Source organism: Arachis ipaensis, chromosome B6 (genome assembly GCF_059453495.1).
Source record: "Arachis ipaensis isolate K30076 ecotype BB chromosome B6, ASM5945349v1, whole genome shotgun sequence".
NCBI classification, from domain to species: Eukaryota; Viridiplantae; Streptophyta; class Magnoliopsida; order Fabales; family Fabaceae; genus Arachis; species Arachis ipaensis.
In genome coordinates, this window is record NC_142441.1 from 146,642,867 (window position 1) to 146,653,854 (window position 10,988).

The 10,988-nt window shown below is 36.5% G+C and overlaps 1 long non-coding RNA gene, 1 other non-coding gene and 1 pseudogene across 3 annotated transcripts; 1 reads left to right on the top strand and 2 right to left on the bottom strand.

The window, feature by feature from the left end:
• On the bottom strand, positions 1 to 2,306 carry LOC107605382 (protein PHOX1). The gene is made up of 2 exons (XR_015886031.1): positions 241 to 2,306; positions 1 to 133 (listed from the first exon to the last, which is right to left on the bottom strand). It is a non-coding gene; the product is annotated as a protein PHOX1 (transcript).
• Positions 2,222 to 6,725, top strand: LOC107605394 (mitogen-activated protein kinase kinase kinase 5-like; annotated as a pseudogene). Its single transcript, XR_015886032.1, has 10 exons — positions 2,222 to 2,358; positions 2,552 to 3,020; positions 3,107 to 3,194; positions 3,501 to 3,567; positions 3,666 to 3,825; positions 4,161 to 4,236; positions 4,338 to 4,397; positions 4,495 to 4,603; positions 5,293 to 5,511; positions 5,606 to 6,725. The product of XR_015886032.1 is annotated as a mitogen-activated protein kinase kinase kinase 5-like (transcript).
• A 20-nt stretch (positions 6,726 to 6,745) lies between these two features.
• LOC107605393 (uncharacterized) lies at positions 6,746 to 10,431 on the bottom strand. Its single transcript, XR_015886033.1, has 4 exons — positions 9,707 to 10,431; positions 7,461 to 9,331; positions 7,259 to 7,374; positions 6,746 to 7,049 (listed from the first exon to the last, which is right to left on the bottom strand). It is a non-coding gene; the product is annotated as an uncharacterized LOC107605393 (long non-coding RNA).
• Positions 10,432 to 10,988: the final 557 nt, after the last annotated feature.

A 10,988-nucleotide genomic window follows, 5' to 3' on the forward strand; every position in this document is an offset into this window, starting at 1 on the left:
TCAAAATTGCTCCATGTCATGTAGTTTTGGAACACGCCGACGAAACAATGGTTCAAGTTGAAATGATGGAACATCAAATTGCCACCCATCATACATCTCATTCCATGCTGCACTATCTCGTCAATTTTGAACCCTGTGATTATTAAAATTTAAAAATGTGTTCTTAGTGCCCTGAAATAATTGAGACTCAAAATGGATGTGAGATGTAAACATGATGAATCATATTTTTGAATTACATACCTCCAAGTGCTGATGTATTAGAACTATGATTCTTTATCATGACACCTATGTCGGTCGAAGAAGCTCCAGCTAGTTCAAACTTTTCAACAGCAACCTCCAAGCATTCCTCCCATGTGGGTAGGCCTAGCTTATATTCCACAACAGAGCGCTCATACAACAACGTTCCCCATAAAAGATATACCTGTAACCTCATCTTTGAAGCCTGCTCTTCGGCTTCCTCCGGAGAAACATCCCGGAAAAGATTATGCAAATCCATTTTCTCTAACTGTTCTTTATGTTTGTTGAATTTGGATAATCCATTCAAACGCTGCTCCTCAATCTCTTCCCACATCAACATGCCTTTCTCCATGCTATCCTCTGCCTTGTTATAGTACTGCAAAACCTCTTCAGAAGCACCAATGTCCAGGTCCTTATTGGTTGCCACCGAATAACACCAATGAAGCTTTGCTTGCTCAAACTGCTGATACCCGAGTGCAAGAAGTCCTTCATAGAAGTCGGGTTTGATTCTCACAGCCTCTTCGTATCTCGTTTCTGCTTTTGTGTACTCATTTTGAGCCCAGTCATATGCAGACTTGATACTCTCCAAAGACTCTCTTGATCCATCCTCTGCAGAGGATACACGCTTCCTCGCCCTAGACATGTGAACATTCCCCCAATTAAACAATGCCAAAGCTGCCATTTCTTGAAATTTATCTGCTGCAATTTCAAACAGTTCTTGAGCATCATCATCCGATGCAGTATCCTCCATTGCTTCGGAATATAGCTTCATTCCAACCTCGTGAATATCTAGATATGCATCAGAGTCAAACCCAACATGGTTCTTGAACAGCCTTGCAAACTGGACAAGCCAGTCCTCCACAGTAATCACCCGGTTTGCTACCGGTTCGGCTCTTTGCCTAGCTACATTCTCTATATCCTCACCTGATTTGCTAACATAAGTTGGCACCCCACTCACCATGGTTTTATCATCATAAGATGGTTCCTGTGAAGGATCCACTTCTGTAATATAAAGTCGAATTGATCCCAGCACATTACCGGAACTTTCAGCTAGCCTTAAATCAGCAACATTGGTTATTGTAACAAAATCACCTTCTCCATCCTTATACTTCACAAGAACACCCTTCAATTGTGGAAACCGATCCTTTATTGTATCCCTTATCATCCTCAAACTACAATTCACCGGCAGCTGCGCCCATCTTATATCCTCTCCAAATATGAACTTCACTGTCCTTGTAACCGGCTTTTCTCGCCGCTTAACAGGTCTTGCTTCCAAATTGTCTTTCTCGATTGTGTTCTTGACCACTTCCTTATCCTTATCCTTAACATGACTCTTCACATTCTCCTGCACATGATCCTTTTGCACCACCTCCTTGTGCACAACCTCCTTATCCTCCTCCATCTTCTCGTCACTTTTCTGGTGATGACCTTTCTTCTTCTTTAGCTTCTCCCTCACCACTTTTCGCAACCGGGCACCTAGAGGCTCTGCGATTGTAGCCAAAGCAATCTCAGTCTCATCTATAGTGATACCCTTTTCTTCCATTGTAATTCTCAGACTATCCTGGATCTCCAATGCTGTAAGGTTATTAGGCTCCCAATTCAAAACAATCCTAACATCCCTCATTGCCAAATCCAACCGATTCAACGCTGCATAGCACTTTGCCCTCTTCAACAGAGCCCTGCTATATCTAGGCGAGACTTCTAACGCCATATTGCATTCGTTGATGGCATGAGGGTACTCCCCTAGTCCCATTTGCATGTAACAGACGGCCATACTTGTGTGAAGGTGTGCAGCATCAATGTGATTCTTCGGTAGGAGCTTCAAAGCCTTCTCAAACTTCAACATGGCAGCTTCATGATCCTTCTTCTGATATAGCCTGTTGCCTTCTTCCTTGAGCTCTTGTGCCATGTTGATGAACATGGCAGTGTCTTCATCAAGGACCTTTGAGGCGCTACGGTCCATAGTCTTATTAGTAGCAGGAACCTTAGCTTCTTTTTCCTTGGGACTTTCATGATCTTTCTTTTTCCCTGTTGGCTTCCCCATAATTGGTCACTCAAAAACCAGTAAAAAAGCAAAAAATAATCTGAGAGTGCACATTCCAGCTAAAAGTTTCTTGGCAGGTTAATTTCTTATCCATTCTCTGCTTTTTTGTGCCTCTTGAATCAAATATTGGTGACTCCATTTAGTCTCATATTGATTAGTTAATTATGGTGTATGAGTGGAAGGGATTCATCCTCTTTTACTTAAATGTTAATGGTTTGATCTTCTTTTTGGAAGTTGTATTTCTCTCCTTAACGATTGATGTTAATGCAGGGAATAGTTCATGCAAAATTGCCGCATCATTGTGTCATTATGATGAAAATGATGATGATGATTGTGTGAGTATTTCTGGTCTGAGCATGCATGTTGCTGCCAAGAGTGCTTCATCAAGTGTCTTCTCTAGTCCAGTCACTAGTCCACATGGATCAAACAACAATGCACAACATTTCTTTGATCATCACACCATCAATAATTTCCTTCAACAATTCAATGACAATGATTTGAATTTGGATCATCATCATCATCACCACCACCTACCACAAGCTAATAATAACAAAAATAATGTTCATTTTTGCCCTGCTAGCTTAAGTACTGCTTATTCTTCTAATCCCAAAAATAACCATGTTGATGCACATCCCTTGCCACTTCCTCCTAGAGTTTCATCATCAATGAAAGGCCAATGGCAGAAGGGGAAGCTAATTGGTCGCAGCACCTTTGGAAGTGTTTATCATGCAACCAACCTGTATACAATTCTCTGCTCATTCTTCATCTTCATACAATCCACTAATATGCTTGATTTTATAGCTATTAATGTGTACGATTTTATAGAGAAACTGGAGCTTCTTGTGCAATGAAGAAAGTGGATATAATTCCTGATGATCCTACATCTGCTGAGTGCATAAAGCAACTAGAACAGGTAAATTACATTAACCTCTCTACACACTACTGCTTAATATTTAAGTTATATGACATTCGCTGTCCTTGTGTAATCTATAAATTGTGTGACCGTGCAAAGCTTTCTATGCATCAAAATTAAACTCGTACCGTTATACTTAAAAATATATCAGAGAATCAACTCCACATAGCACTATCTATTTGGGCCCTGACTATGGCAATTGACATTACAGGAGATATGAACTATGCCATAAATATTCATAAAAACAGCTTCAAATAGTGTAGTTAATTTTTTGACATGTTTTAGCTTATTCCATCTTTGTCTCAGGAAATCAAAATCCTTCATCAACTACACCACCCAAATATAGTGCAGTATTATGGAAGTGAAATAGTGAGTGACTTCATTAATTTTTTCTTTATTTGTTCCAAGCTTGTGGTAACACCACACATCCAGGATAATTAATATTAAGGATAATTAATATTTTGTGAATTTGTGATCATTTGTACATATATATTTAGTATGTTCATCCAGGATCAGTTAATAAATTTATTAGGGAGCATTGTGGAGTTATGACAGAATCTGTAGTTCGAAATTTCACAAGAAACATTCTATCTGGATTGGCCTACTTACATAGCACCAAGACTATCCACAGGTCATGACATTCTTTGTTCAAAACAATTTTTGTTTGTGTTGTGTTGAATGAAATCAATGTGATGTGTTTAATGAGTAAAATGTCATTTTGATTTTCAAGAAATTTTACATCGAACAATTTAGTTATTCGGATAATTAATACTCTCCTACATGTGTATCAATTCTGATAAATAGTACAAGACAAATTTCTTGTTTTAAAATTTTGATAGATTATTTTGATGTAATTGACAAGTGATTTATAAGCTGAATCTTCCTATAAAGTAAAATTGATTTTATTTTTTTATTTTTTATTTTTATAATAAAGTCTAAATTGGAACTTGTTGACTTGTTCTTTAGGGATATCAAAGGTGCAAACTTGCTTGTTAATGAATCTGGCATTGTCAAGCTTGCAGATTTTGGGATGGCCAAAATTGTGAGTTTCTTTATATACATTGTAACTTCTTTTTTGGTTTTTAGTTGTGATTGTGGTGGTCATGATATCTGAAGAACAATAATGTAATGTGCTATTTGCAGCTTTCAGGGAATTCATATGAACTTTCTTTGAAGGGAAGTCCTTATTGGATGGCTCCTGAGGTATTTCATTCATTACTCTCATCATCATCAACTATATAATATAGTGATTTAGATTAATAATAAATACAATAAATACCCCCTTTTGAATTAATTGAAGGTGATGAAAGCTGCCATTAAGAATGAATCAAATCCTGATGTATGGAGCTTAGGCTGCACCATCATTGAAATGTTGTCAAGGAAAGCCTCCTTGGAGTGACCTTGAAAGGGTAACCAAACTACCTTACTATATATAACGCAATAATTATTTACGTGAAGATGATAACTGAAATCGTGGATAAGTTACTTAACATAAATATGTGTACGTCTTAACTATCAAATACATTTTTATAAGATCAAGTATTATTTTGGTCTCTAACGTTTGAGCTGAATCCTAATTTGGTCTCTAACGTTTCAAACATTCTATTTCAATTCTAAAAACTTTCAAACGTCTTATTTCAATCCCAAAAAAAGCGTTTAAGTGAGTTCAATGTTGTCCCACCATTGAATTTGACACAAACAATTTGCATATTGAAGAGCCAGTAGCATTTGACTTCAGTATGCAAGTGATTGTCAGTAAAATCAGAATTTGGTGTTTTGTACAAAAAGGAAATTGAAGAGAAGTATTACAAGAAAGTTTTAGTTATGTTTTTCTAACACATGAAAAAAGATATAACTTAACCAGTAATGTTATTAACGTCCACATCACTTATTCCGTTCACTATTAGTATCAAATTTAATGATAGCACCACAATGAACCTCTTTAAAACTTTTTGAAATAAAATAAAATGTTTGAAACGTTATAAATCAAATCAGAATTCGACCCAAATATTGGAACCAAAATAGTACTTTATCCAATTTTCATATTAGTATTCATCTAATAACATATAGTTTTTGGATTTTTGTATTTGATGAGTAGCCATCAGCAATGTTCAAGGTACTACAGAGCACACCACCAATACCAGAGAGTTTATCAACAGTGGGAATGGATTTCCTGCAGCAATGTTTCAGAAGGGACCCTGCTGATAGACCTTCGGCAGCAATGCTTCCTAACCATCCCTTTCTCCACAATTTTCATGATCGAGATAATCCTCTAATTCATCCTCATTTAAATTTGTGTCACAAAGGAGACCAAGGAGTAAGTGCTAATCACACTTCAATTCATCATCATTCATTCATTCATAATTTATTACATTTTCAATGGAATAACAACTATATTCAATTATTTGTAGGATACTTCGTCTAGTCCCAAAGATAATACCAAAAATAGACATGATGTATTGCCAGCCTCCATGAGCACAAAGATTTTCAACAAAACTCATGATAGAAGCTTAGTGTCTATTAAGCTAGTTTGTAAAACTGTTTCAAAAGAGAAGCAATGCAATGATTTTGCAAATAGGTTCAGGGAAGTTTGTTACTTATTATTTTGTTTCCCTTACAAGTGATTTACAGCATATCATTGTTGTTAAGTTAATGTACCTGAAAATATGTTAAGCCAGTTTGTTTCTGTAAATAAGTATCAAGTCACAGAATTAGTTTGTAGGCAACTGCATCAAACATTGGTACATTAAAATGCCTTATTTTCACAAATATACTATATTAACATTGTCACACAAGAAATGTTAGTTGAGCACCCATTTTACATTACCACTACCCATATCTTCAAAGTAGGTAATACAGATTACAAAGATTTTGAATATGTTAATGCAAGTTTGAAGGCATTGTAGATTGCTGTAGGATTCTTTGTCTTAGTGTTCAATAAAACTGTTTTTAATTTTGTACCTGGTAATGTCGGTTTTGATGTGATGACAAATTTTTGAGCACTCACTATTCAACTATAAGCTGTTGCTTGAATTTATTAAAAAGGTATCATACTTTTTGTAAGAAAAAAATGTGTATACATCTTAGTAATTGTGCTTATTTTGATTGATCTTGAATTATATATAGGCTATCATCAAGCCTCAGTATGTTGACCACATTCCAAAAGCAGTGCAAGGAAATGTGGGGCAGGTGCTTGATCAGAAAGATGAGAGAGATAAGAAGGCAGAGCTTTGTGCTGATCTAGAGCTTAACCAAGTTATAGATAGTAATGTTGGTGATCTTCCTGGTGGAGAGCTCTAAAGGTTTGCCATTGCAGTTGTTGCCATCCAAAATGCAGAGATATATATGTTTGATGAACCCTCTAGTTACCTTGATGTGAACCAGAGACTAAAATCTTGTTTAGGTTTTTAGGATTCCTTTCTTGTTATAAAAAGCCAAGGCCCTCAAGATACCAATTTAACATGTCTGGAGGAATTTAATATGGAATAGATTTACACTGTTTGGGTATGCTAAATTTATCGTCATAGTTGAAGAATGATAAGACATTCTAACTTCTACCTACTTTGTAACTTTTTGATTTGTCAAGGGAAATTCTGCAATTCCTTATAAACTGAATTCAATTCTCTTGAATACATCACTAAATAAAGCAGGTGATACAGCTGATATTGTATAGTGGAACAAAATTTATCAGTACTAAACTTATAAACTGAATTCAATAACTGCACTGTAAAGTACAGTAAAGTAACGTCCCATTAAAAAAATAAGGAACAACCTCTTGCTCAGGTTCCTGCCAATTCAGAGAACTGTTCCACTACCAATGCTCTCTAACAATAGTTTGCTATGAGAAGATCAACCCTTATGAAAGATCAAAAGGTAACATCAGATCAATGAAACTCTAGATCAAACATAGATAGATAGAGATAAATATAAACTAACCTTTTTTAAATGTTTTAAATGTCTAATCCTTCCACATATAAGTTAAATAAAGGAGTATTACTAAAAAAAACGAAAATAAAATAAGTTTAAAATAATAAGGAAAAAATTATAAATTAATTAGCACTTACTATGAATCATTGATACTATGTGCTGTCCCACAAATTGTATTCGTGAGCTCTATGGATGGTGACATGATTTCGTAATGCTGTACAAATAGCTCTTGAATCTTCAGAAGTGAGTTTGGCTGCAAATATATATATATATATATATATAATTAATTAATTAATTAATATATAATAAAAAAATCAAATAACATAAAATTTTAATTACCTTTTCATTTTGGATTTCCAGGAAATCTAAATGTTGCATGCAGTTTTTATAAACTCGTCAGGATATTTGTCTTTTGCATGATTGTAGACCGTAGACATCGCTGGATGTATATTTTCTTTAAATACCCATTGTCCAAATGCAGAGACAATATAATTATAAGTCAGCTTGGAAAGAAATCCATTTCTATAAACCAGCTAATACACATTGTTCAAAATTCTGATTCTCTTGGTGAGGCTCCAAAACAAAACTGAATTCAGCGTTCATCTTAGTGTTAAGCCGGTTACATGGTTCCTAAATTGAAATAATTTCTGTTAAAAAAAAACAATCATAAAAAAAATCATAGAAGGCAAAAAAAAATTATACCGGTTTCTATATCTTTAAAAGAGAAAATCAAGTTGATGATAGCATAGCTTCTCAACTTCAACATTGTCAGGCTTGTCAATAAATGGACAATTAATGACTTGTGAAATTATTGGTCTCAGAGTCTGGACATCATGCATTTGTTTTTCATTAATATTAGTGGCATTCTGTCTTTCTATATCGTCAAAATACCACGAAACTGCCTAAAGCGGGATAATTCAACTTTAATGAAATCGATATTTAAATTACCATGGTATTCCCCTCCATGAACATCTTTTTCAAAACCGCCAAAACATGTTTGAAGATCAGTATAAATTCCACCCTTATGTACAACCACCAATCTGTTGCTGTTTGCTTCTGGAATTTCTCTTCCATCCAAATACTTAAAGCTCTGTTTATAATAGCCCGTGATTGCCTTTCCTTTGAAGAGATGCAAAAAATGCATTCGGAGGCAATTTTCATAGTTGATATTGCAGAAAATTTGTCTTTGATACCATCTTTTAACGGTATCAAAGTCAGCATTTTCACCAAATTCATGAACCACTCCCTTTTTCCTTCCACAAAAAGCAGTGGTTCATGGATTTGGTAAAAATGCTGACTTTGATACTGTTAAAAGATGGTATCAAAGATAAATTTTCTACAATACCAACTATAAAAATTGTCTTAGAAGGCATTGTCTGCATCTCTCCGAAAGAAAGGCAATCACGGACTATTATAAACAGAGCTTAAGTATTTGATTGGAAGAGAAATTCCAGAAACAACCAGCAACATGGTTGTACATAAGGGAGGAATTTATACTGATTTCAAACGTGTTTTGGCGGTTTTGAAAAAGATGTTCATGGAGGAGAATACCATGGTAATTTGAATATCGATTCCATTAAAGTTGAATTATCCCGCTTTAGGCAGTTTCGTGATATTTTGACGAATATGGAAAGCCAGAATGCCACTAATATTAATGAAAAACAAATGCATAATGTCCAGAATTTGAGACCAATAATTTCACAAGTCATTAACTGTTCATTTACAGACAAGCCTGACAATGTTGAAGTTGAGAAGTTATGCTATCATCAACTTGATTTCCTCTTTCAAAGATATAGAAACTGGTATAATTTTTTGCCTTTTATGATTTTTTTTTTTTTTATGATTGTTTTTTTTAACTAAAATTATTTCAATTTAAGAACACTGTAACCGGCTTAACACTAAGATGGACACTGAATCCAGTTTTGTTTTGAAGCCTTACCGAGAGGATCAGATTTTTCGACAATGTGTATTGGCCAACTTACAAAAATGGATTTCTCCCCAAGCTGACTTATAGTTATGTTCCTGGGTCGATGCTCGCTGGCGTGGCTAGGCGCGGCTGCTGGGAAGAACGCTGCTGGCTGCTGGGTCGGTGCTCGCTGGGAACTAGGAAGAAGTCTTCGGTGCTGGTGGCTGGTGGGAACTGAGAAGTGTAAAAGGCTTCGAGAAGAGCCTAAGAGCAGCAAATTGTATAAGCTTCAACTGACATCAAACTGCATAAACGAATACATTGAAAAACAAAATAAATTTAACACCAATTTACAAAATCAAGATCCTGATTACAAAATCAAGCAATTTACAAAATCAAGATCCTGTTTACAAAATCAAGCAATTTACCAAATCATTAAACAACCAGCAACAATACCAACAATAACTTAATTCAACAAAACTAATTCAACAATATCCTGTTTCTCGTAACATATACTAAATCATTCAACAATATCCTGTTTCAACAGAACAGCAAAACAAAACACAACAGAGACAGTTTCAGTAATTCAACGGAATAAAACAAACCAGAAGCAGTTGAAGTAATTGGAGATGAAGTAATGAACAACAAACAGAACAGCAATTTCAGTCAAGTTACATACCTGACTCGGTGGCTCGGGCTCCATAGACTTGAAACGGTGCTCTGTGTCCGCTGGGTGAGTGGGTGGTGCTGGGTGCGACTTGCGAGGATGGTGCTGGGTGGCGGGTGCTCTGTGCTACTGCTGGGTGCGACTTGTGAGGGAGGTCCTGGGCTGCTGGGCGCTGACTGTGGCTGGGTGTGTGCGGAGCTGCTCTGTCCACAAGGAGGTCCTGGAAGCAGTGGAAGGGTGGCGCTGCGAGGAAGGTCGGCGGCGCTGCAACGTGGTGGGAGGAACGGTCCCTCACCGGCGCTGGGAGGTGCAGAGAGCGAGGCTTTGAGACCTAGGGAGAGAGCGGCTAGGTTTCGTTCTTCGTTTGGGGGTGGGGCTTGGGGGTAAATGGGGTTAGGGTAGGCTAGGTTACGTTCATTTGGGGGTGGGATGGGCTTGGTAGGCTAGAGAGGCCGCTGCCTGTGTGGCTGTGTGGGTACGTGCTTCTGTGAGAGTGACAGACTGACTGAAGACGAGCACAGACTGGCGGCACACAGACAACACAGAGGCGCCCGCGAGAGGCGCGAAGAAGTGGCAGCGACCGTGCGGTGGCCGTGAGTGAGGTTCAAATTCAATTGAGATTTGAGAGGGAGAGCCGTGTTGTGGGAGTGACATGACTAGGGTTTTCGAGTTCCGGTTCGAGAGGTTCCTGGGTCTGATTTTCAAAAGTATGGGTTTTCGGGTTTTTCCATTTTTTTTATAATGAGAAATATAATCAGTTAAGATGGTAAGATGTTTAATTTCTTGTGTCAAATGGTTATATAACTCATGACTTGTGGCTTCAAAATTTAAAGTGAAAATTTTATTTTTAATAATTTTTAATGGATTGTCAATGTAGAAAAATAATTTATATATGATTTTTGTTATTATTATACGGTAATTGATTCAAATAATTTTGTTGAAGGATTGTGAGATGAGAATTTGTGGAGCAAGTATGGATTGTTGATATTTAATTTCTTCTCTTTTTTTATTTCATTTGGCTAATAAGTCCTTTTTTTTTGTATTTGTTCACTAACTTCTTTTAACAAGAAAGAAAATAATGATCCAAGGAGATAGAGACAGAAAGCAAGAGAGATTGTTAGAGAACGAGTCATAAACAAAGGGAGAAAGCATCCAAAAAAAATGAGACTGAGGTAGTAATAAGGGGTTGTGGTAATGGGTCTAAACGACAATAGAGGGGTCGCAGTAGTGGGGTGGAATGGGTTAGGACTTAGGATGGGAGAATGTTGGTGGGTAATTATGAAAATGGAAAGAG